At 41.6% G+C, this 27,116-nt stretch overlaps 2 protein-coding genes across 31 annotated transcripts in view; one reads left to right on the top strand and one right to left on the bottom strand.

Moving 5' to 3' along the window:
• The window catches only part of LOC112645543 (histo-blood group ABO system transferase-like), a 114,541-nt gene that overhangs the window by 15,750 nt on the left and 71,675 nt on the right, over window positions 1–27,116 (bottom strand). Inside the window, exons 5-6 of one of the 30 annotated variants that reach the window (XR_007402998.1) lie at window positions 12,300–12,852; window positions 5,229–10,653 (exon numbers count right to left, since the gene is read on the bottom strand). The exons of 28 other annotated variants lie outside the window; for them this stretch is intronic. The gene's annotated coding sequence lies outside the window, so the exon portion shown is untranslated. The remainder of the gene's footprint in view (window positions 1–5,228; window positions 10,654–12,299; window positions 12,853–27,116) is intronic. One more of the 30 variants, XR_007403000.1, reaches the window with a different exon arrangement.
• The window catches only part of LOC112645540 (zinc finger protein 181), a 73,703-nt gene that overhangs the window by 11,184 nt on the left and 35,403 nt on the right, over window positions 1–27,116 (top strand). The window lies entirely within an intron of this gene.

The raw sequence follows: 27,116 nt of genomic DNA, 5'->3' as shown, positions 1-27,116 counted from the left end.
TGGGATTGAGTCCCATGTCAGGCTCCTGGCAGGGAGCCTGCTTCTCTCTCTGCCTGTGTCTCTGCCTCTCTCTCTCTCTCTCTATCATAAATAAATAAATAAATCTTAAAAAAGACAAATGTGGGATCCCTGGGTGGCGCAGTGGTTTAGCGCCTGCCTTTGGCCCAGGGCGCGATCCTGGAGACCCGGGATCGAATCCCATGTCAGGCTCCCGGTGCATGGAGCCTGCTTCTCCCTCTGCCTGTGTCTCTGCCTCTCTCTCTCTCTCTCTGTGTGTGACTATCATAAATAAATTAAAAAAAATTAAAAAAAAAAGACAAATGTGTCAAACATTAAAAAAAAAAAGAAGATCTTATTTATTTATTCATGAGAGACACACAGAGAGAGGCAGAGACATAGGCAGAGGGAGAAACAGGCTCCATGCAAGGAGCTGAAGCCGAAGGCAGATGCTCAACCTCTGAGCCAACCAGGTGTCCCAATGGCTGAGTAATATTTTATTGGATATATATATACCACATCTTTATCCATTCATCAGTTGATGGACATTTGGGGCTCTTTCCATAATCTGGCTATTGTTGATAATGCTGCTATAAACATCAGAGTGCATGTATCCCTTCAAATCAGTATTTTTATATCCTTTGGGTAAATACCTAGTAGTTCAATTGCTGGATCATAGAGTAGCTCTATTTTTAACTTTTGAGGATCCTCCATACTTTTTTTTCCAGAGTGGCTGCACCAGTTTGCATACCCACCAACAGTGTAAGATGGTTCCCTTTTTTCCACATCTTCACCAATATCTGTTGTTTCCTGTGTTGTTAATTTTTGCCATTCTGACATGTGTGAGGTGGTATTTTACCAAGGCTTTGATCTGTATTTCCTTGATGATGAATGATGTTGAGCATATTTTCATGTGTCTGTTAGTCACCTGTCTTCTTTGGAAAAAAGCCTGTTCATGTCTTCTGCCCATTTCATGACTGGATTGTTTGTTTCTTGGCTATCGAGTTTGATAGGTTCTTTATAGATATTGGATACTAGCCCCTTATCAGATATGTCATTTGCAAATAGTTTTTCCTATTCTGTAGGTTGTCTTATAGTTTTGTTGATTGTTTCCTTTGCTGTGTAGAAGCTTTTTATCTCTCTCTTTTTAAAATATTTTATTTATTTGTTTATTTATTTATTTATTTATTTATTTATTTATTTATTTATTAATGAGACACACAGAGAGAGAGAGAGGCAGATACACAGGCAGAGAGAGAAGCAGGCTCCATGCAAGGAGCCCAACATGGGCCTTGATCCCGGGACTTCAGGATCACACCCTGGGCTGAAGGCAGGTGCTAAACCGCTGAGCCACCCAGGGATCCCCCGACACTTTTTATCTCAATGAAGTCCCAATAGTTCATTTTTCCTTTTGTTCTCCTTGCTTCCAGAGATGTGTCTAGTACAAAGTTGCTACGGCCAATGTCAAAGAAGTTGCTACGTGTGTTCTCCTCTAAGGTTTTGATGGTTTCCTGTCTCACATTTAGATCTTTCATTCATTTTGAATTTATTTTTGTGTATGGTGTAAGAAAGTAGTCCAGTGTCATTTTTCTGCATGTGGCTGTCCAGTTTTCCCAACACCATTTGTTGAAGAGATCTTTTTCCATTGGATATTCTTTCTTGCTTTGTCAAAGATTAATTGACCATATAGTTGTGGATTCATTCTGTTCCACTGATTTATGTCTGTTTTTGTGCCAGTATCATACTATTTTGATGACTACAGCTTTGCCATATCACTTGAAATCTGGAATTGTGATGCTTTCAGCTTTGCTTTTCTTTTTCAAGGTTGCTTTGACTATCTGGGGTCTTTTGTGGTTCAATACAAATTTTAGGATGGTTTGTTTTAGCTCTGAAAAATGCTGGTAGTATTTTGATAGGGATTGTATTAAATGTGTAGATTGCTTTGGGGAGTACAGACATTTTTTTTTAAAGTCCAGACATTTTAACAGTATTTGTTCTTTCAATCCATGAGCATGGAATTTTTTCCATTTCTTTGTGTCATCTTTAGTTTCTTTCATAGCTGTCTTATGGTTTTCAAGTACAGATCTTTTACCTTTTTAGTTAGGTTTAGTCCTAGGTGTCTTATGCTTTTTTGGTGCAATTATAAATGGGACTGATTCTTTAATTTATCTTTCTGCTGCTTCATCATTTGTGTATAGGAATGCAACAGATTTCTATACATTTATTTTGTGTCTAGCAACTTTACTGAATTCATAAATCAGTTCTAGCAATTTTTTGGTAGACTCTTTCAGGTTTTCTATATAGAGTATCATGTCATCCGTGAATAGTGAAAGTTTGACTTCTTCCTTGTTGATCTGAATGCCTTTAGTTTCATTTTGTTGTCTGATTGCTGAGGCTAGGAGTTCCAGTACCATGTTAAATAACAATGGTGAGAGTGGACATTCCTGTATTGTTCCTGACCATCAAAGAAAAGCTCTAATATTCCTCACTGAGGATTATATTAGTTGTGGGTCTTTTGTATATGGCCTTTATGGTTTTGAGGTATGTTCCCTCTATTCCTACTTTGTTGAGGGTTTGTATCAAGAATGGATGCTGTACTTTGTCAAATGCTCTAAGTGCACCTATTGAGAGGATGATATGGTTCTTATCCTTCCTTTTATTAATGTAGTGTATCACACGATTGATTTGTGAATATTGAACCACCCTGAAGCCCAGGAATAAGTCCCACTTGATCGTGATGAATGATTCTTTTAATGAACTGTTGGATTCAATTTGCTAGTATTTTATTTTATTTTTAAGATTATTTATTTATTTATTTATTTATTTATTTATTTATTTATTTATTCATGAGAGACACAGAAGGAGAGAGAGGCAGAGACACAGGCAGAGGGAGAATAGATATTAGCTCTTCTTTAAATGTTTGGTAGAATTCCCCTGGGAAGCTATCTGGGCCCGGACTTTTGTTTGTTGGGAGAGTTTTGATTACTGATTTAGTGTCTTTGCTGGTTATCTGTCTGTTCAAATTTTCTATTTCTTCTTGTTTCAGTTTTGGTAGTTTATATGTTTCTAAGAAATTATCCCTTTCTTCCACACTTGTTGGCATATAATTTTTCATACCATTCTCTTAGAATTGTTTCATATTTCTGTGGTGTTGGTTGTGATCTCTCCTTTTACATTTGTGATTTTATTTACTTGGGTCCTTTCTCTTTTCTTTTTGATGAGTCTGGGTAGGGGTTTATGAATTTTATGAATTCTTCTGAAGAACCTGCTCCTAGTTTCAATCATCTACTGGTTTTTGTTTATTTCTATAGCATTTGTTTCTGCTCTAATGTTTATTATTTCCCTTCTGCTGGCTTTTGGCTTTGTTGTTCTTTCTCTAGCTCCTTTAGGTGTAAGGTTAGGTTGTTTGAGATTTTTCTTGCTTCTTGACGTAGGCCTGCATTGTTATATACTTCCCTCTTAGGATTGCTTTTGCGGCATCCCAAATGTTTTGGACCTGTGTGTTTTCATTTTCACGTATTTTTAAAATTTCTTCAACTTCCTGCTTAACCCATTCATTCTTTAGTAGAATGTTTTTTAACTTCTATGTATTTATAGTCTTTCTAAATTTTTTTCTCATGGTTGATTTCAAGTAAAATAGTGTTGTGGTCAAAATCTTAAAAAAAAAAAAAAAAAAGGGAATCCCTAGGTGGCTCAGCGGTTTAGCGCCTGCCTTCGGCCCAGGGCGTGATCCTGGAGATCCGGGATCAAGTCCCACGTCGGGCTCCCTACATGGAGCCTGCTTCTCCCTCTGCCTGTGACTCTGCCTCTCTCTCTCTCTCCCTATGAATAAATAAATAAAATCTTTTAAAAAAATAGTGTTGTGGTCAGAAAACATGTATGGTATGACCTCAATCTTTTTATATTTGTTGAGGCCTGATTTGTGACCCAGTATGTGATCTCTTCTGAGCATGTCCCGTGTGCACTCAAAAAGAATGTGTATTCTGCTGCTTTAGGATGAAATTTTCTGAATTTATCTGTATGTCCATCTTGTCCAGTATGTCATTCAAAGCCATTATCATTAATAATTTCCTTATTAATTTTCTGCTTAGATGATCTGTCCATTGCTGGAAGTGGAGTGCTAAAGTCCCCTACTATTATTTTATTGTTACCAATGAGTTTCCTTATGTTTGTTATTAATTGATTTATATATTTGGCATAAATTTTTACAATTATTAGATCTTCTTACTGGATAGACACCTTTATGATGATATAGTGCCCTTCTTTATCTTTGTTACAGTCTTTGATGTAAAATCTAATTTTTCGGGGATCCCTGGGTGGCTCAGCAGTTTGGTGCTTGCCTTTGGCCCAGGGCGTGATCCTGGAGTCCCAGGATCAAGTCCCACGTTTGGTTCCCGGCATGGAGCCTGCTTCTCCCTCCTCCTGTGTCTCTGCCTCTCTCTCTCTCTCTGTCTCTCTATCATGAATAAATAAATTTAAAAAAATCTAATTTGTCTAAGTATGGCTACTCCAGCTTTTTTTTGTTTATGTCCATTGGCATGATAAATGGTTTTTCACCCCCCTCACTTTACCTGCAGATGTCTTTATTTTGTTAAAAGATTGATTATTTATTTATTTATTTATTTATTTATTTATTTATTTAATTTGAGAGAGAGAGAGAGCACACAAGCAGGCAGAGTGGCGGGCAGAGGGAGAGGGAGAAGGAGACTCCCGTTTGAGCAGGGAGCCCAACATGGGGCTCCATTCCAGGACCCTGAGATCATGACCTGAGCCAAAGGCAGATGATTAACCAACTGAGCTACCCAGGGGCCCAAGAAATTTTTAAATCCAGTCTTGACTTCTATGACTTTGCTTATTCTGTTTTTCCTATCACTTTTAGAATTCCCAACATGATGTTGTTAGTTTATCCCACTGGCACAACTATTTAGCATTGCATTTGACCAGGCTCATCCTTTGTTCTCTCCCTTCTCTATCCTTCCTCATTCTCTTAATGGTTTCATTCAGAATCATGACTTGAAATAGAACCATAAGAAACCATTCTTTTATATTTCCAGTCCAGACCCCTCTCCTCAAATTTGGTCATATAGAGTGAATTGCTTACATGACATATACACTGTGATGTCTCACAAGAATCTCAATATGAACACATGGAAAACCAAAATCCTGAGCTTCTCTCCAAACCTCCTTCATCTACAGCTTCCTTGTTTCAGCTGATGGTAAATGCATCTTACCAGTTGCTCAGGCCAAGAACTTAAGAATTATCCTTGGTGCCTCTTGTAATATGATACAGTGAGGGCTACAGGAGGCTGAGACTGGTTTCATTTGGGCCATCTGAGAAGCTAGAGCTGGGTAACCACCCACGTGTGCACGATCACAGACATATTCTAAAATGAGAACACAAAACACTCACTCAGGATTATTGAGGGGCTAAAGTTAATAAACATGAGACAATCGGTAACAGTGTGTAAACACACTGGTCAAGTGCAATGTTAATGATAATTTACTTTAATCTGCCATTGGAAAAATTAATGAGTTTGTATTTATTGCTAGGAAGATCACATTTCTGATTGGAGACATACAACGTCAAACACACGATTCTCTTTAATGTTTGTATTTTTCTATCAAACAATTGTATGATTATAATTCTGTCACAGTTTTCAGAGGTATCTGCAAGTGAGACACTGTCCTGCAACAAGTTAATTGCTCTCACGATCCACATGCAATCCCATAAGAAACCTAGTTGGACTTTTTTTTTCAACATACATAAAGAATGTGAACACTTTTCATCATAACTGCAGCAGCCGCCTGATCAGAAGCACATTCCCACTCACTTGGATGGGTGTATTATTCCTCTGAGTGCACTCATTTCTTTTTTTGTTTTGTTTTTAAAAAGATTTATTTATTTATTTATTTATTTATTTATTTATTTATTTATTTTTATTTATGACAGAGAGAAAGAGAGAGAATGAACAGGAGGAGGGGGAGAGGGAGAGAGAGAATCCCAAGCAGACTCCCAGTTCAGTGTGGGCTTCATCCCAGGACCCTGAGATCATGAACTGAAGTCAGAGGCTTAATTTACTGAGCCACCCAGGTGCCCTTCACTCTCCATTTCTAATGTTAATGCTCATTCATGATATAACGCCTGATAGGAGTCATGAACAGGTCCTATCCTTCTACTGTTCAAATCCCTGCTTCTAACAATTCTCAAGGCAGGAGTCACAATAGTTTATTAACAATATAGACAGGTTCTGTTCTTCTGTTCCTGTCAGGGTTCCCCAATTCACTTGGTGATATATAAAAATTCCCTTTAAATGGCCTGCCATGGTATATGTATCTGGCTCCTGTTAGATCCTTTACTCACCTCTTTCTATACTCCTCACTCACCTGGTTGAACATATACCACCCTCCTTGCTTCTTCTAGAATGGAACAGGAATTATCTGAACTTAGGGTCTTTGCCATTCCTGTTTCCTCTACCTAGTTATCTTGCAAGATACCTACATAATTGAGACCCTCACTTCTTTTAATCTTTCCTTAAAATGCCCTCTTACTAATGAGGTCTTCCCTTTATAATCTATGCCTGCAAACTCTTAAAATATTTCCAGTTAAACACCTTTAATGTTTTTTTCCTTACTATTTTATCACATATAAAATATAATTTGCCAGTGTGCCATTCGTGTTTACTCTCTATTTAACTTGACTAAAATGTAAGCCTCATCAAAGCAAAGGTCTTTTTGTCTCTTTGGATCTTGATGTGTTCCTTGCACCTATAGTAGTGTCTCGAATGCAGTAGGGATGTAAGAGCATTCTTTAAGTAGGGAGTAAATATAACAATGTTTTTTTTTTTTAATTTATGATAGTCACACACACACACACACACACACACACACACACACACAGAGAGGCAGAGACATAGGCAGAGGGAGAAGCAGGCTCCATGCTCCGGGAGCCCGATGTGGGATTCGATCCCGGGTCTCCAGGATCGCGCCCTGGGCCAAAGGCAGGAGCTAAACCGCTGCGCCACCCAGGGATCCCTAAATATAACAATGTTAAACAAGGGTGCCTGGGTGGCTCAGTGGTTGAGCATCTGCCTTTGGCTCAGGTCATGATCCAGGGGTCCTGCGATTGAGTCCCATTATCAGGCTCCCTCCAGGGAGCCTGCTCCCCCTTCTGCCTGTGTCTCTACCTCTCTTTCTGTGTATCTCATGAATAAATAAAATATTTTTATTTTACAGCATGAGCAAGTGGGAATTTATAGCCAAGAAGCAGGGAGGGGGGTCAGCGGTTCGAAAATTACTAAGAGGAAACATTAGAGGTATTGGCTAAAATGATCTAACAGGGTTCTTGCTGAATATAGGTCAAGGTGATCGACATGACCTGGGAGATGATAGAGGATGAGGAACCTAATCAGATATTAAGAGTGCTCAGATTTTTTGGTATATTTTTTTTTTTACTGGAGTTCAATTTGCCAACATACAGTATAACACCCAGTGCTCATCCTGTCAAGTGCCCCCGTCAGTGCCCATCACCCAGTCACCCCAATCCCCTGCCCACCTCCCCTTCCACTACCCCTTGTTCCCAGAGTTGGGAGTCTCTCATGTTCTGTCCTCACTGATGTTTCCCACTCATTTTCTCTCCTTTTCCCTTTAATTCCTGTCACTATTTTTTATATTCCCCGAATGAATGAGACCATATGTTTGTCCTCTGATTGACTAACTTCACTCAGCATAATACCCTCCAGTTCCATTCATGTCAAAGCAGATGCTGGGTATTTGTCTCTTCTAATGGCTGAGTAATATTCCATTGTATATATGGACCACATCTTCTTTATCCATTCATTTTTTGATGGACACCGAGGCTCCTTTCACAGTTTGGCTATTGTGGACACTTCTGCTATAAACATCGGGGTGCAGGTGTCCCGGCGTTTCATTGCATCTGTATCTTTGGGGTAAATCCCCAGCAGTGCAATTGCTGGGTCGTAGGGCAGGTCTATTTTTAACTCTTTGAGGAACCTCCACACAGTTTTCCGGAGTGGCTGCACCAGTTCACATTCCCACCAACAGTGCAAGCGGGTTCCCCTTTCTCTACATCTTCTCCAACATTTGTTGTTTCCTATCTTGTTAGTTTTTACCATTCTCACTGGTGTGAGGTGGGATCTTATTGTGGTTTTGATTTGGAAAACTGTGTGGAGGCTCCTTTGTGCTTCGCTCAAAGAGGCAAGTCTGAGAGCGCCGCTTGCTGTGACTCCCCGTGGGGGGTAGGCTGGGGTGGGGGGTTTGGCTGAACCTAAGTCTCCCACTCCTCCTGGCTTCACCAAGCCGCAGACTCTCCGGCAGCCTCATTGAGAGACCTCGCGCAGGTTGATGCTATGTGTCCAGGGCCCTGACCTGTCTGGATCCCACCTCTGAATCCTCAGCCTCTCCCCTTTGTTCAGGACAGCGCAACGTTCCTGGGGGTAGTCCCCATTTCTGACACCCCCTGTGATGACTGGAACAGGGTTACATGTAGAGGGACCAGCATGTGCAGAAGTATGGAGGTGCGACGAATCTTCTGTCCACAGGAAACCTCACGTGTGGATGAGCCACATGTTAAATGGCAGTCAGCTGAGCATCTGGGCTTGTGTTCTGAGGGCGCTGGTAGCCATAGAGGGTTGTGAACAGAGACACTGGAGCTGAGTTTGAGTTTTATTTATTTTTTAAAGATTTTATTTATTTATTCATGAGACACACACACACACACACACACACACACACACACACGCAGAGACACAGGCAGAGGGAGAAGCAGGCTCCATGCAGGGAGCCTGATGTGGGACTCGATCCCGAGACTCCAGGATCATGCTCTTGGGCCGAAGGCAAGCACCAAACTGCTGAGCCACCCAGGGATCCCAGAGTTCGAGTTTTAAATGATTCCTAAGGATGCTCAGAGATGGGAGTGGGGGTGGAGGTGAGGTTGATGAAAGTGGAGATGGGGTGACTTGTGGAGGCTACTGCAACAGACTCCATGGCAGTTACCACAGGGCTGGACCAGAGAGGTAGCTGTAGTGCTGAGAGAACAGATGCAATTACGAGATATTTTAAAAATAGAAAACTAGCATCCACTCAGCCAGCACAGTGCCTTCTTAATTTTGAATTTAGGAATTGCTATGAAACAACCATTCATTTCAGCATTAAGTGATCAGTTCTAAATGTGTAACAGGTAAGCAATTAAACACACATGTATGCGTTTAACAGTTAACTACGCAAGCGTTTAACATTTGGCTCACACCGCAGTATACCACAAAGCACTATGTTAAGACACTAAAAAGTCTTAAATATTACATTTTCTTAAATGCCCAAAAGTTAAGTATAACACAAGTCCAAACTTTCAAAAACCCATCAAACCATTTGACCTGAAAACCTTAAAGCCTTAATTCTGTGGACAGTAACAGCTTACATTTGGCACTTGACATACACTAATACTTTTGATATCAACACCAGTCCTATAAGGTTGCTGCCATTTTAAAAAATATATATAAATATAAATATTTGTTTATTTGAGAGAGCAAGCATGAGCAGGAGGGGCACAGGGAAATGGAGAGAGAATCCCAGGCAGACTCTGCACCTGAGATCAGGACCTGAACCAAAACCAAGACTTAGATGCCCAACTGTGCCACCCTGGTATCCCAAGGTTGCTTCCATTCTTATGCCTGTTTTATAGATGAAGACACTGAGCCACAGGGAGATTGGGTTCTATCTAGTCTTAGGTCACACAGCTAGTAAGAGGCAGCAGCAAGGACTGAAGCCCAGGATTTATTTATTCATTTATTTTTAATTTTTTAAAAAAGATTTTATTTATTTATCCATGAGAGACACACACAGAGAGAGGCAGAGATATAGGCAGAGGGAGAAGCAGGCTCCATGCAGGGAGCCCGATGTGGGACTCAGTCCTGGGACTCCAGGATCACACCCTGGGCTGAAGGCAGGAGCTCAACTGCTGAGCTACCCAGGCATCCCTGAAGCCCAGGAATTTAAAGAGTCAGCTGGAGGTCACCTTGCTTCAGGGAAGGCACTAGACTGGGTCAGCCCTTAGGACTCCAACATGCATGCCCTTCCTTCCCAATCTCACTCTCTCCACATGTTTCCATGGCTTCAGAAGCACTTAGGAGCCATGCACAGGTGAGTAAATATTGTCTCAGGCCCTCACCTGCCCCATCTCCCATTTATGATCTCTGGGATGCATTCCAGGAATCCATGCCAGCCACTCTACTGCTGTTGGTTCTGAGGCCTCTCCTCAGACTCAGGATCCTGAACCCAGGTGAGGGGTTATATGGAGAGGTCCTGATTTCTGGCCACCAATAGACTGTCTTGTAGAAGGTATTACTGGCATAGGGATCACCATGTGCATGGGCTTGCAGGTGAGACAGAGTGACAGCCACAGGTCTCCTTCATGACTGGTGGGACCAGACAGCCAGGATGCAGGAGGTCCTGAAATCGCAGGCTGAGGAACTGTGCCTCTACTTCGACCTTGGAAGATTTGGTATAGAAGAGGGGAGGTCTTGATAGACTTTCTCTGGTTGCAGAGTAGAGAACAGACACAGGGGTGAGGGAGGCCACTGAAGCAGTCTAGACAAGCATGGGGACAACTGGACCAGGTTGGTGGCTGGAACACAGTAGCGGCTGTGGAGAAAACATACAGTTTCTGGATTTGTTTTTACAGTAGGTCCAAAGAAGCTGATGTGGAAGGGGAGGGAGAAAGGGAGGAGTTTGGGATAAGCCTAAATTTTGACCTTTGCAGCTGGGGGAGATCCATCAGCTGAGAGATGGGGAAGTGAGTAGGAGTTCTATTTAGGATTATTAGGAGTTCAATTTTGCCCATGTTGAGTCTGAGATGTTGTAGTGGAGTCACTGAGTGAATAGCTGGACACATAGGTCTGGAGTTAAAGGAAGGATTCAGGATTCAGGTTGGAGACATCATGAGGCGGTGGCCTATGTGTGGACAGGGGTGGAGCTAGGAGTCACATTAGGAGGAGATACGTTCAGATCATGGTGGCTAAGGGGCAGAAAAGCAGAGGACCTGGCTAGAGGACTGGACCTGTGTCTTGGGCATCCGAATGGGGTTGATGAGCATCCCAAGGACAGATGACCGGGAGTAGTGGGTGTGGGGGGGAGGTGGGTGTGGGAGAGAGGTGGGGCTAGAAGGGGGCTGAGGCTGGCACAGGGGAGTGGACGTGGGATGGACGTGGAAGCACAACAGTAATGGGAGTGAGATGACAGGGAGGCCAAGGCCGGTGCTTCCTCAGCCCTCTAAGGGCTGGCCAGGCTTCTGTGGTGACCTTGTGGGGCCTGGAGAGCCTTACACAGGCTGGTAGATAAACTCAGCAGCAGACAGGAGGGTCACTGAAGGCCAGGGCCAGTGGGGTGGAGTATTGGGTGAGACTTGGCTGGAAAGAGGAAGGGTTGACTGTGGTGAGGGGACAGTGCATACAGCACACAGCAGGAGAGGCTTAAGGTATCTGAGCCCTGCATGTGCTTCCAGGTGGCTGAGGCCTAAGCAGGAAAGGGCGTGGTGGAGAGGCCTTTGAAGCAGGGCTAGGGGCTTCCCCTGGCATGTGCGCCACTCCGGGTCCAGGGCAGGAGGGATCCTGATTGTATTTGCCAAGCACTCTCTGGCAGGACAGAGTGGCATGTAGAGGCCAGGAACATACCATGGATGTGGGCTGGGGTAGAGGAGGTGGCCATGACGGAGTGAGGGTGGGACCTGGGGACAGGAGGGCAATGTGGTCCATGGAGCAATGTGCTCAGTGGAGAGAGGGAGAACTGAGGGTCCCATGGCCTTGCTCATAGCAGCCTAAGGGGGGAAGCTGAGCCCATGTTTGGTTGTGTCTGGGAGGCACACGCTGTGGGAACCCCTGAGGAATGTGCTAGCAAGAGAGGTGGGGCCTTTCATGTCAGGCCCAGTGCTTGAATGACATTTATCTGCCTTCATGCCCGTGTGGGCATGATATGCGGTGACACAGTGATCAGTAGGACAGAGGGGAGAGTTAGTGCCAGTGGCATCTGGGCCTTGCAGATCCTGTGAGTTTTGGAGCTGGGGTAGGGGGCAGGGAGTGGATGTTTGGTGGGTAGACTGAAGGTCGCAGTGAGAGGTGGCTCAGGGACATTGCTCTCCCCATCATGGTAGGCTGCAGTGACCTTTGAGAATGTGGCTGTGGGCTTGTCTCAGGAGGAGTGGGAGCTACTCCTGAGGGATAGGACTCAGAGACTCCTGTACTGGAATGTGATGCCAGAGAACTTTGCACTTGTGGACTGGGTAAGTCTCTCACCCTCACCCCAGCATCCCTGACGGGGCTCTCTCCTTCCTCGTTTCTCCAGGGGCTGCTCTTTCCTTCTCACAGCCAGACTGTGGACATTGCTCCCTTCTAAATTTTCCTGTGTAGGCACTGTGGGTGCCTGGCCGGGCAGATCACACTTCCCCATCCTCTCCCCAAGCCCTTGGGCATCCCTGAAGATGTGCAGGGAAGGATATGGGGGTAGGAAGTCTTTCAGTGAAACCAGTTGGATCCCACCAGACTTGGCCCCACTCTGGCAGTGACTGTCCAAATTCATTGCAGCTCTGCCCCGGATTCTAGCCACTTCTCTGTAGCTGGCATTTCCCCATGTCTGAGTGGGCCGGAAATTGAAAGCATTGACGTATCACTTCTCGTAGGCACCACTGAGCTATTCCTGTAGACACTCTTCCAAGGTTCTTTGGTAATATTCCATTTTCATTCCTGTGGTCTGTCATGGAGCGGGTCGCTCTGTGCCAGGGCTGTCCACTCCCTTGTCCTTCCTTTAGGACTTGTATCTTCCCAGATATGCATAGTTGTCCAACTGGGGCTACAGGGAGAGACATGGGTGCCTGATAAAGCAGATGTGACTCCAGTCACAGCAAGAGGGGGGCTGGCCCTGGGAAGTGGGAGATGGCTCAGTGTCAGGCTGGGTTCACATCATACCAGGAACCTTTCCAATGCCCACCATTGTATTCATATCAAGGACTGGCCATAAATCATTTCTGTCTTTTAGTGCCACTCTTGACATTCTGCCCTGTTATCATTCCTCCTCTGACTTCTGGCCAGGGCTAATCCACCCGTGTCTGGCCTCCAGGTTTCCCTATTCCTTTCCACTGCTCCCTCTGAAGTGCTCTCCAACACTGGGCTACACAGAATGGGCTGTGAGATGTGCACATATCCTAAGTGGTTCATGAATACAGATACTGGGTTGCAGTTGGTTTTCCAGGGTCCAAACACCCTTCTACACATCACTCATGTGCCACAAGCAGACAAGCCCCTGCTGAGTCATTTGTAGAGAATTGAGCTGGGAGACCCAGCCTCTGTCCTGTGCTGCATCCTATTGCTGTTCTTGCCTACAGTAGACCTCCGCATGTATGTTCTTCATTGTATGGCCCTGCAGGCTCAGTACTGTGTGACAGACCCTCCTCACCCTAACTTTAGCCCCTTGTCCCCCCGACCTGTGTGCTTATCCCTGGGTTTGTAAGGTAAACCTTAGTGATGGAGCTGCCCTCTCCCACTGAAGTCTACGTGTAGTTCACCATTTTTCTGCTTTCAGGTTGTCAGTTTTGAGTGGAGGATGGGGAGACACACTCTCAAGGCATGTCACAACTCACGATTCTCAAGGCAGGTCCAACCACCCAGAATATCTATCCTTGTGGGATGTGTGACCCAGTCTTGCAAGACATTTTACACCTGGTTAAGCACCAGGAAATATCCCCCAGGCAGAAATTACCTATGTGCGCAGCACATGGGAGTCAGCTCTGGCTCAGTGTAAGTATTCACCAGCGACAAAAGCGGCACAGTGCAGAGAAACACCTCAGAATGGATGGAAAGTGGGCTTTGTTTGTTAAGATTGCGGAGTCCAGGGCAGTCCAGGTGGCTCAGCGGTTTAGCGCCGCCTTCAGCCCAGGGCGTGATCCTGGAGACCCGGGATCGGGTCCCGCATCAGGTTCCATGTATGGAGCCTGCTTCTCCCTCTGCCTCTCTCTCTCTCTCTCATGAATAAATAAATAAAATCTTAAAAAAAAAAAAAAAAGATCGCAGAGTCCACGTGTCAGAGAATCCCTTCACCTGTGGGGATAGTGGAAAGAAGCTCCTCCTTAGCTTGGACCTTCTCCAGCACCAGACCACTCATAGCAAAGGGAATGCACCCAGAAGCATTGAGTGCAGGGAGGTCTTTTACACTAGAGAAGGGCAAGAAAGGTGCACTGAGTGTGGGAGAACCTTTAGCTATAAAAATAGGCTTGTTAAGCACCAGAGAGTTCACACTGGAGAAAAACCTTATGCATGCAGTGAATGTGGGAAAAACCACATCAGAAGGGCCTACCTTGTTCCACATAAAAAACTTCACACAGGAGAATGAAGCTAGTGTGGGAAAACCTATAGCAGCAAACACACATTTGCTTAACACCAGAGGGTCCACACTGGAGAAGGGCCTTATGAGTGCAGCAGATGTAGGAAATTGTTTAGTTTTAACTCCAGCCTTATGGTACACCAGTGAATTCACAGTAGAGCAAGGCCATATGAGTACAGTGAATGTAGTAAATTATTACTCCAACCTTATCATGCACTGAAGAATTAGTATTATAGGAAGGCCTTATGAATGCAGCAGATGTGGGAAAGCCTTCAGCTACACGCACAGACTTGTTCAACATAAGAGAATTCACAATGGAGAAAGACCTCATGAGTGTAGTGAATGTGATAAAGCCTTGAGCCAGAAATAGACTTGTTCAGCACCAGAAAAGCCACACTAGTGAGAGATCTTATGAATGTAGCAAATGTGGAAAATTCTTTAGGCAGAGCTCTGGCCTTACTGCCCACCAAAGACAGGTGGGACAGCCTTAAGCTAATGGCCTTTCCTTTTTTTTTTTTTTCCCCCAGATTTTATTTATTTGTGAGAGAGAGCACACAAGCAGTGGGGAGAGGGAGAAGCAGGCTCTCCACTGAGGAGGAATCCCAACATGGGACTTGGTCCCAGGACCCTCAGATTATGACTTGAGCTGAAGGAAGCCACTTAACCGACTGAGCCACCAAGGCACCCCTAATGGCCTTTCCTTATTTGATACTGGAATGTTCAAACTGGACAAAGGCCTTTGGAGTGCAGAGTGTGTGCTATCTGCTTGGTTAACATGCGTGGCACCAAGGAGAAGTTCAGACAGTAGCCTTTCTGAAGTACCCATCAACCAGAAGGTATATCTCATACATCTGAATAAGCTTTCGGGAACTGCATTGCACTTTCTGACCTGCCCAAAGCCCATGCCAGAGTTAAATCACTGCCAGTACCTGTGGCAGAAACCATCTCACCTATACTGGCTGACAAATGTACATCAGGTTACTCAATGTGCTCAGGGAAGGTGGGCCTCTCTACTCACTCTTTCCATTTCCCTGGAGGAAATCATGAGTTCACTGGCCATTGAAGGTCACCATAATTACATTCACACACTGAGTGTGATTAGTAGAGTTTGGGAAGCAAACTAGAGAGGACATGCCCCCATCCAAAGGTGCTTCCAAAAATATTCTGGTCACTGTAACAGTGAAGGATGAGGATATAGAGATAGTCTCACAAATTCTAGATTTATGTCTCTTATTGACAAGGTCGCTGGCAGAGCAAATCTTAAAGTATTCTGAATAGCTGATGCTATTTGGTCTTTTTTACTTCAAAGCTGCCATTACACAGGCAAGAAAATGGAGACAGGAATAAGAGAGATCATAGCCCAAAGGTGTGACTTTTGTGACTCTCAGACTGTCTTTATTCTTTCTTTCCATTGAATCAGGGCTGCTGCCAAGGGATGAGGATAATTATGGTTGATCCGGTTTTTCAAGAGAAGCAGGAAATCCAGATTTTTATCCGGAACTATTTTTTAAAAGCTCTATTGAGATATCATTGATGTACCATGAACTGTGCACAAAGTATAAAATGTTATGTTTTTTCTTATGTATATGCCCATGAAACCATCACCATAATCATGATATCGAATGTATTTTTCACTCTCAAAATTACCTCATCCCTCTTTAGAATCCCTCTGTCCCTCCCTCCCTGGTTCCCCATACTCATGAGCATTGATTTTCTATCTTCATTATAAACTTCCTTTTCCAGAATTTTATATAAATGGAATACAAAATGTTTACTCTTTTGCCTTTTTCCCTCTGACACAGTAATTATTTTAAGATTCCTCCATGTTACATGTACTTTGTTAGATATTTGGGTTGATTCTAGTTTAGAGCTTTTATGAATATAGATGCTATGGAGATTCATGTATGAATCTTTCTCTTGGGTTAATACTTAGGAGCAAAAGGCTTGAGTGTCTCATCTGTACCCATGGCATTTTAATTTATGGAGGTGATAGAGTGACGACACAGCGGGGTCAGTGCCAGGTGAAAGAATTTTTTACTTTGTTTCCCAAGGGAAGAGAGAATACCATGCTATGCGGGGCCACACAGCACCAGAGTTGGTCAGGATGCAGATAAAATGAGGGGAAGGCATAGACCACAGCCTTCATTGGAGTTTCATCAGGAGGGGCAAGGCAGGACAGAGTAAACAGTTAAGGACTGGCTAGTTTGAATAATCCCCATGGGCATTAGACCATAAAATTAATCTCTAATTGTCTAGTATCTGACCCTGGGATGATTTATACCAGACGAATACTGGCTTGGTGTGTCTGAGCCAGTATGTTAAATAAGGGGTAGTTGAAGCCTTGGACTCCGGTTTGTTGGTTTGTATATGAGAGACATGCTCCTGGCTAAACCCTTTATTATCTCAAGAACAGGATAGCCCTGGGACGCGTGGTCTCTTCTTGGACAGCAAGTTTTTTAAGATGTCAAAACATCAATAACGAAAAATTTAAAAATGATAAATGCACATGGGTCAAAGGGTAAGCAGACATGTATCTCTTTATGAACTGAAAAACTGCTCCAAAATGCTCATACCATTTTGCATTCCCACCAGCAGTGTATGAAAATTTTAGTGCCATTAATAGCACTTGATATGATCAGGTTTAATTTTAGCCATTCTTGTTAAGTGTATAGTGGTATTTCTGTATGACTTTATTTTGTATTTCCCTAATGACTCATGTTTAGAATTTTTATATATGCTTACTGCCACCCTTCTCTTTGCTTAAGTGTTCACATCCTTTGCCTGCTAACATTTCATTCTTCTGTTACTGAGTTTTGAGAATTTTTTAAAAAGATTTTGTTTATTTATTCATGAGAAACACAGAGAGAAAGGCAGAGACAGGCAGAGGGAGAAGCAGGCTCCATGCAGGGAACCTGATGGTGGGACCTGATCCCGGGACTCCAGGATCATGCTCTGGGCTGAAGGCAGGCACTAAACCGCTGAGCCACCAGGTGTCCCCTGAGTTTTGAGAGTTCTTAGTAACTTAGGTTCAAGTCCATAACCAGATATTTGTCAATGTAGTATGGCTTGTTTCTCTGGGTTTTTATTTTTTGTTGTTGTTCTCTTAACAGAGTTCCTCCTGTAGCAGAAAATTTTAATGCTGAGTCCAGTGTATTTTTTCCCCCTTTTACTAAATGGTGTCTTATATAAGAAGTCTTTGCCTAACATGAGAAAATTCTCTCCTGTGTTCTTAATGGAGGGTTTATAGTTTTAGGCCATTTTGAGGTAATTCTAGTATTGTGTAAAATTTGGGATCAGAGTTCTTAAAAAAAAAAGACACCTAATTATTTCATAACATTCATTGGAAGGACTATCTTCCAATTCTAATTAATTGCCTTTGCTCTTTTCTTAAAAATCAATTGATCTTAAAAGCTACTCTTTCTCTGGACTTTTTTTCAATCTACATTTTTGCAAATATCTTAAAGTTTTAACATGATTTTTAAATATTTCTTAAAATCAGGCAATGTGGTTTTCTAACTTTGTGATTCTTAAATTTGTTTCAGCTATTCTAAGTCCTTTGCATTTCTATATGAATTTTAGACTCTTCTTGTCAATTTCTAAAGCATGCTTGGGTTTTGATTGGGATGAGAAATAGATCTTTCTTACTTTTTAATTCAAGTATAATTAACATGCAGTGTTATATAAATTTCAGGTGTAAAATATAATGATTCAACAATTCTGTACACATTACTTAGTGCTCATCATGTTATCTTTATCCCCTTCACTTATTTCACCTATTCCCTCAACTCCCTGCTGCAACCACTAGTTCTCTGTGTGAATCTTTTTCTCTTTGTTCATTTGTTTCCTAAATTCCATATATGAATGAAGTCATATGGTATTTGTCTTTCTCTGCCTAACTTATTTCACTTAGCATTATACTGACTCTATCCATTTAACAAATGGCAAGATTTCATTCTTCATTCTTTTTTTTTATTTCATTCTTTTTTTATGACTAATATTCCATTGTGTGTGTGTGTGTGCGTATCACCTCTTTATTCATCTATAGATTGATACTTGGGTTGCTTATATATCTTAGCCATTGTAAATAGGGGTGCAAATATCTTTTTGACTTTATTTTTGTATTATTAGGGTAAAAGCCCAGTAGTGGAATTACTGCATCATATGGTAGTTCTACTTTTATTTTATTTGGTAGTTTTATTTTTAATTTTTTGAGGAACCTCCATACTCCTTTCCACAGTGGCTGTACCAATGTGCATTCCCAGCAACAGTGCACAAGGGTTCTTTTTCCCTCACCAACATTGTCTCCTGTGTTTTTATTTTAGCTATTCTGACAGGTGTGAGGTGTTACCTCATTGTGGTTCTGATTTGTATTTCTCTGATGATGAATGATGATGAGCATCTTTTAATGTATTCATTGGCTATCTGTATGCTTTCTTTGGAGAAATATCTGTTCATGTCTCTACTCATTTTTAAATTGGATTGTTTTTTGGTTTTGGGTTGTGTAAGTTCTTTATGTATTTTGGATACTAAACCTTTATTGGATATATCATTTCCAGATAACTTTTCCCATTCAGTAGGGCTTTTTGTTTTGTCAGTTATTTCCTTTGCTGTGCAGTTCATTATTTTGATGTACTCTTAGTAGTAGTTTGTTTTTGCTTTTGTTTCCCTTGCCTTAGGAGACATATTTAAAAATGTTGCTATGCCCAGTGTCAGAGAAGTTATTCCCTGTGTTCTCTTCTAGGATTTTTATGGTTTTAGGTCTCACATTTTTGGTTTTTTTTTTTTTTTTTTTTTTTAAGATTTTATTCATTCATTCATGATAGTCACACAGAGAGAGACAGAGAGGCAGAGACACAGGCAGAGGGAGAAGCAGGCTCCACGCACCGGGAGCCCGACGTGGGATTCGATCCCGGGTCTCCAGGATCGCGCCCTGGGCCAAAGGCAGGCGCCAAACCGCTGCGCCACCCAGGGATCCCACATTTTTGGTTTTTAATCCACTTTGGGTTTTTTTTTTTGTGTGTGTGTGTGTATGGTAATAAGCGGTCCAGTTTTCCCAACATCATCTGATGAAGAGACTCTTTCCCATTGCATATTATTACCTTTTTGTAGATTGGCCATATAATCATGGGTTTATTTCTGACCTCTAGTCTGTCTTACTGACCTATGTGTCTATTTTCATTCTAGTACCATACTGCTTTGATCACTATAGCTCTGTAGTATTATCTTGAAATCTGGAATTGTGATATCTCTAGCTTATTTATTTATTATAGAGAGAGAGCAAGAGAGAAAAAGCAAGCACACAAGTAGCGGGAGGAGAGAGAGAAACAGGTTCCCTGCCAAGCAGGGAGGTTTGGACCATTGTGTTTTCATTTTTATTTGTTCCTATGTACTTTTTTTTTCTTTAGAGATCTTATTTATGAGAGAGAGAGAGAGAGAACAAGCAGGGTGAGAGGCAAAGGGAGAGGGGGAAGCAGACTCCCCACTGAGCACAGAGACCAATGTGGGACTTGATCCCAGGTCCTGGAGATCATGACCTGAGCTAATGACAGACACTTAACCATCTGAGCCACCCAGGCACCCCTGTTTCTATGTAACTTTTATTCTTTAATCTCCTGGTTGACCCACTCATTGTTAGTATTTAGTTCCATGTTATTTAAGCACCCTGTATTTATGGTCTTTCCAGATTTTTTCTTGTGGTTGGGTGCATAAATAATTTACAATCGCTATATCTTCTTGTTGGATTGTATCTTTGTAATAACATAGTATCCTCCTTGGTCTCGTTACAGACTTTGTTTTGAGATCTATTTTGTCCAATTTAAGTATTGCTACTCTGCTTTCTTTTGACATTGATTTGCACGATGTTTCTTTACCCCCACTTTCAATTTTCAGGTGTTAAGGTCTGAAATTAGTCTCTTGTGGGCAGGATACAGATGGGTCTTGTTTTTTTTATCCATTCTATCACCATGTGTCTTAGGATTGGCATATTTAGTTCATTTGTATTCAGAGTAATTATTGATATGTATTTATTGTCATTTTATTATTTGTTTTGTGGGTGTTTCTGAATATTTCTCTGATTTATTTTAAAGATTTTATTTACTCATGAGAGAGAAAAAGAGGCAGACACATAGGCAGAGGGAGAAGCAGGCTACTACCCATGAGGAGCCTGATGCAGGACTCAATCCCAGGACCCTGGGATCATGACCTGAGCCGAAGGCAGATGCTCAACCACTGAGCCAACCAGGTACCCCTCTCTGATTCTTGTCTTTCATGGCTTGCTGATTTTCTTTCGTGATATATTTGGATTTCTTTTTGTTTCTTGCATATATATTAGTGCTTTTTGATAGTTACTATTAGGTTTATATATGACTTCTTCATAAATCTACATTAAGTTGATGGTTGTTTTAAGTTTGAACTCCTTGTTTACCATTCTTCTCAAATTTTAGGTATATGTTGTCATGTTTTGCATCCTTTTACCTTGTGATTTCCTTGATTTTTTTTTTCACAGAAGTTATCTATTTTTACTGCTTTGTGTTTCCTATGCTCATATTGTCACTTTTGGTCTCTCCTTTCCACCAAAAAGTCTCCTTGGATATTTCTTGCAAGGCTGGTTTAGTGGTCATGAACTCCTTTAGTTTTTGTCAGGGAAACCTTTTTTTTTTTTTTTTTAAACAACAACAACAAACCTTTATTTATTTGAGAGGGAGAGCACAAGCAGGCAGAGAGGCAGGTAGAGGGGGAGAGAGAAGCAGACTGCCTGTTGTGCAGAGAGCCTGACATGGGCCTGACCCTGGGATCATGACCTGAATCAAAGGCAGACACATAACCAACTGAGCCATCCAGGTGCCCATGTCTGGGAAACTATTAATCTCTCCTTCTATTCCGAATCATAGCCTTACTGGATAGACTGTTCTTGGCTGCAGATTTTTCCTATTTAGCACTTTGAATAGATCATGCCATGTTCTACTGGCTTGCAAAATTTTTGCTGAAAAATTCCATGCTAGCTTTATTGGGTTTCCCTTGTATGTTACTGTTTTCTTTTGTCTCTTTTAAATTTATTTATCACTATATCATGACGTGGGCCAAAGGCAGCCCAGACTGAGCCACCCAGGTGCCCCTTCAAATAGATTTTTGTGTCCACTTCTCTTTCTTCTTCTAAGAACCGTGTAATATGAATGTTATTACATTTGATGGAATCACTGAATTCCCTAAGTCTATTCTTGGTTTGCATAATTCTTTTCTCTCTTTCTTCAGCTTGATTACTTTCCAGTACTCTGTCTTCTAGGTCATTAATTTGTTCCTCTGCTTCTTCCAGCCTGCTGTTCATTCTGTCAAGCATGCTTCTCATTTAGTTTGAGTTGACGTTGTTCTTCATCTGTGTGTTAAGGGTCTCATTCGTGTTTTCCACTCTTCTGAAGTCCAGCAAGTATCCTGATTGCTTTCTATTTTATTGCTTATCCTATTGCTTTTCTCTATCAAGCATGTTACTTATATCTGCTGCTTAAGTTAGACCTCTGGCTGTGGTCTTGTCCTATTCTTTCATTTGAAATAAGTTTCTCTCTCCTTACTTTGTCTCTCTGTTTCTCTGTTAGGAAGCACACCTCTGTCTTCTTGCCCTTGAAAGTAGTGACTTTATTAAAAAGAGGTCCTGGAGTACCCTGTAGTGCAATATTCCCTGTTCAGAATCTGGCCCTTCAGAAGAGTATCCTATGTGTGTTGCTTATATCCTGTCGCATCTGAGTCACTTTTTCCTTTCACCGTGGTAGTGTGCACTGACTCTCTGCCAATTGTGGGCTATGCTTGTTCTCTGTGGTGTTACTGGCCCCAGGAAGGCTCTGAGCTTGGTTATTTTCCATTAGTCTTCCAGGTCATTAATTTACTTCTCTGTGTCACTGAGACTACTATTTATTCCATAAAGTGTGTTTTTAATTTATAGCATTATTGATCACTATTCGGTTCCTTTGTATCTCTGTGTTAAATGTCTCAACAATTTCCTCTATTCTCTTCTCTAGTGAGTATCTTTATCATAATTAAGTCCTCTATCAGGCATATTACTGATTTCCATTTAGCTTACTTCTCTTGCTGTGGTTGGTCCTCTTCTTTCATTTAAGACATATTTCTGTTTTCTCATTTTATCTAACTCTGTTTCTGTGTTTTGAAAAATAAGCTTCTTTTGATGTTAATAATAGTCTTATGAAGATGTCATCCTTTATTGCTCTACAGAGCAGTGTTCCCTATGTTTGTTATGCGTGCTCTGCTATTGAGTATTGGCCTCTTTTTCCTTCAGTCCAGTTGTCTGCAGATGCTTTCCTTGCCTATTGTGGGCAGTGTTTGATCCCCAGTGGGAGTGGGGAGCATTTTAACAAGGTGTGCAGTGGTCTGCCTGTGAAATGATAGCTGTCCCTGCTGGAACTGAGGTCCTGCCTGCAAAACACACAGGTTGGGACATGTGGCATTGGCAGGGTTTGTGCTGGTCTTCTAGTAAATGGGGTCTACAGCACCAGGAGTAAGGTGAGCAGAACTAGAAAGGGCAGATCTGGTGAAGTGTTGTAGGAGTGGCAGGCAAGTTAGGTAATGAGTATTGGTGCTATATTGTTTCCCTCAGGTAGCTGTTGTTTATGCTGAGGTTGGAGAAGGGAAATGGTGCCTGGCAGCTCCTTTGTTCACTCATGATTCCTGTCTGTTCAGGTCATGCTCTGGGATGAGCAAATCACTCTCACTTCCCTCTGCTCCTGGTTTTCCAAACTGCTGGTTCTGATATTCCTGTATTGGCTGTTTGTCATGTGCTGTCTCTTTAAGGATGGGGATCCTGCTTCCTAACATCCTCTCTGCTCTCCCAGAGCCAAGCCATCTATTCTTTGGAATTCCAGTCTTTAGCTCCTGCTGGTTACAGGAATTCTTCAAGTTTTGGTCCCTCTTGCTTTCAAAGGTAAATGTTATGCATACCCATCCTGTATGTGGGTTTGTGGGGTGAAAGTCTGTTTTTCATCCTTCTCAGTGCTATTAACCCCCTCCCTACCATGGATGGCCATGTCCATTTTGCTCCTAAACCACATCTTCACCTTGCCTGCCTTCTTTGATGTGGTCTCTTTTCTACCTTAAAAAAAAATTTTTTTAAAGATTTTATTTATTCATGAGAAACACAGAGAGGGAAGCAGAGACATAAGCAGAGGGAGAAGCAGGCTCCCTGTGGGGAGCCTGGTGTGGGATTCAATCCCAGAATCCTGGGATCACAACCTGAGCCAAAGGCAGACGGTCAACCACTGAGCCACCCAGGTGCCTCTAAGAAAAAAAATTTTTTAACATAGGCTCCATGCCCAATGTGGGGCTTGAATTCATGACCCTGAGATCAAGTGTTGCATGCTCTACTACGCCAGCTAGACACCTCTCTTTTCTACCTCCACCTAGTTGTGGAGTTTATTCTGCTAGTTTTTGGACTGTCCTGAGTTATTTCCACTGATGTGTTATCTAGTTGTATCTGTGGGATAAGGTGCAATTAAGGCCTCCTGCTCTGCATCTTCACAGCCCCATAAGTTCTTATTTCTTGTATAATAAACTATTAGTTCCTTTTAGTAGATTCTGGTAATATGTTACTAGGTCAAAGGATACATGTATCGTACATTTTAAAGTGCTGGTTGCCAGATTACTATTCAAAATATTTATAAAGGATTGACAGCTCCACCAGCAATACAAATTCTTGTAACAGTTGATATTGAGTCATTTTACTTTATGACACATTTTAACTTTTATTGTAAGGGGTTATATTACATCTCTTGCTAGAGGAAAACTTTTTCCCATGCTGTGAGAATTGAAGGTAGTATCATGTGTTTGTAATAAGTAGTGTTACAACTTGCCTGCCATCTGTCCAACTTGCTTGCCATCTGAAAATTTAAGTTCCCCAAGTTGTGTAATAAGTTTAAAAAGTGTTATTTTTTAAAACAGAATCCAATTTTAGGATGAGACCTATTTATGCTAAATATAGTTTGACCATCTGCCTATGATAGGCATGGTCACATTTCTCTTAATTATGCAGTGATCAGCTTTAATGCTTTATTCATTTAGGATAGCACCCCTAGCATAGGAGCTGGAATTCACTAATATGAAGAGTTGAATGGTCTTGGACAATAGAAGGATCCCCAACCCTTATCTTTAAGGAGGCAGGGTTAAAAAGTTAGGAGAGATTTACCAGGGCTCATAACAGTGAGCGGATACATGAGGAAAACATTGAAAGGAAAGCACGGGATTCTACTTGGCTCCTTGTTGCATGTAAATACTGGGATTTCTGAATTTGAATCCATATGCAAAATGAATTTGAGAACACTTACCTTGTTTTGTGCCACACTTTCTGCTATGTTGCACATTATTTTGGGATTGATTGGTTGAGGCTGTCTTGTTCCTGATTCTGTCCACAATCACACTTAGTTATAGTTAAGTGCTTAAATAATTAGAAGAATGAGTTTTGTTTTTTGGGGGGTGGAGCTAGATTTTGTTTTTGTCATACCTGAAACTAGTGTCCCACTTAAAACCTTTTTTAAAAATTATTCAAGTATAGCTGATGTGCAAGTGCTAGGCAAGTTTCAGCTGTACAACACTGATCCCACAATTCTACACATTTAGCAATGCTCACCATAAGTGGAGTTACCATATCAACATATATCATTGTAGTATTACTGACTGTATTCTCTATACTGTGCTTTTTACCTCTATGACTTATTTTATAACTGGAAGTTTGTACCTCTTAATCTTGTTCACCTATTTCACAATCCCCTCCCTCACCTGCTCCCCGTGGCAACCATCAGTTCTATATATTTATGAATTTGGCTTTGTCCATTTTGTTTTTTTAGTGTATTTTTTTTAAAGATTTTATTTACTCATGAGACACACACAGAGATAGAGAGAAGCAGAGGGAGAAACAGGCTCCATTTCCATGCGGGGAGCCCAACGTGGGACTCGATCCCCGGTCTCCAGGATCACACCCCTGGCTGCAGGTGGCGCTAAACCGCTGAGCCACACGGGCTGCCCTGATTTTTAGTTTAAATGTGTCGGTGAAATCATATGGCATATGCCTTTTTCTTTCTTACTTCACTGACTGTAATACCCTCTAGATCGATCCATCCATGTCATTATAAATGGCAAGATCTCATTCTTTATGGGTGAGCAATATTCCATTGGATATACACACACACACACACACACCATATCCTTACCCATTCATTTATCAGTGGACTCTTAGGTTGTATACATATTTTGGCTCAAAAATACCCTTAATCCTTCAATCAACATAGGGGTGCATATGTTTTTTCAAATTAATGTGTTTGTTTTTATTGGGCATATACCCAGTAGTGGACTTACTGGATCTAATATTTCTATTTTTTCAAATTTATTTTTTAAGATTTTATTTATTCATGAGAGACACAGAGAGAGGCAGAGACAGGAGAAGCAGGCTCCATGCAAGGAGCCTGATGTGGGACTTGATCCCAGGACTCTAGAATCACGCCCTGAGCTGAAGGCAGACACTCAACCATTGAGCCATTCAGGTGTCCTTGATATTTCTATTTTTAATATTTGGAGGAACCTCATACTGTTTTCCACAATGGTTGTACCAATTTACATTTCCACCCATTTCCACATGTTTGTCTATACTTGTTATTTCTTGTGCATTTAATGCTAGCCCAAATGAAAGTGGTATCTCATTGTAGTTTTGATTTGAATTTCTCTGATAATTAGTGACTTTGAGCATCTTTTCATGTCTCTGTTGCCCAGCTGTATGTATTCTTTCATAAAATGTTCGGGTCCTCTCCCCATTTTTAAATTGGTTTTTGGTGTTGTCTAAGTTCTTTAGATATTAGCCCCTTATTAGATATATCATTTGCAGATATTTAGTCCCATTCAGTAGGTTGCCTTTTTGTTTTATTGGTGGTTTCCTTTGTTGTGTAAAACCTCTTTATCCTGGTAAACTCTCAATAGTTTGTGTATTTTTAGGGACACCTGGGTGGCTTAGCAGTTGAGCGTCTGCCTTTGAGTGTAATCCCATGGTCCTGGGATCAAGTCCCACGTCGGGCTCCCTGCATGGAGCCTGCTTCTCTCTCTGCCTACGTCTCTGCCTCTTTCTGTGTCTCTCATGAATAAATAAAATCTTAAAAAAAAATAGTTTGTGTATTTTTCTGTCAGTGATACAGCTTTGTAGTATATCTTCAAATCTGGGATTTTGAGATCTTTAGTTTTGTTCATTTTCAAGATTGATTGCTTTGACTATTTGGGGTCTTTTTTGGTTTCACAGAATTTGTTCTAGTTTGGTGACAAATACTATCGCTTTGTTGATAAGGGACTGCATGAGCCTGTAGATTGCTTTGGGTAGTATGGACATTTTAACAATATTAATTCTTCCAATCCATGAGCATGATGTATGTTTTCCATTCATTTGTGTCATCTTCAGTTTCCTTCATCAGTGTCCTTTAGTTATTGATGTACAGGTCTTTCACCTCCTTGGTTAACTTTACTTCTGGGTGTTTTATTCTTGATGCAATTGTAAATGGGATTGTTTTCTTAATTTCTCCTTCTGCTACTTCATTACTAGTGTATAGAAGTGCAAGAGATTTCTGTATATTAACTTTGTCTCCTATAACTACTGAATTCATCTGTCAATCTTAGTAGCTTTTCTTTTGATGGAGTCTTTAGGTTTTCTATGTATAATATTACGTCATTAGCAGTAAGTAACAGTTTTACTACTTCTTTACCAA

Source organism: Canis lupus, chromosome 1 (genome assembly GCF_003254725.2).
Source record: "Canis lupus dingo isolate Sandy chromosome 1, ASM325472v2, whole genome shotgun sequence".
NCBI lineage: Eukaryota > Metazoa > Chordata > Mammalia > Carnivora > Canidae > Canis > Canis lupus.
Note: the sequence above shows the minus strand (reverse complement) of the source record. Positions and strands in the feature narration are given on the sequence as shown.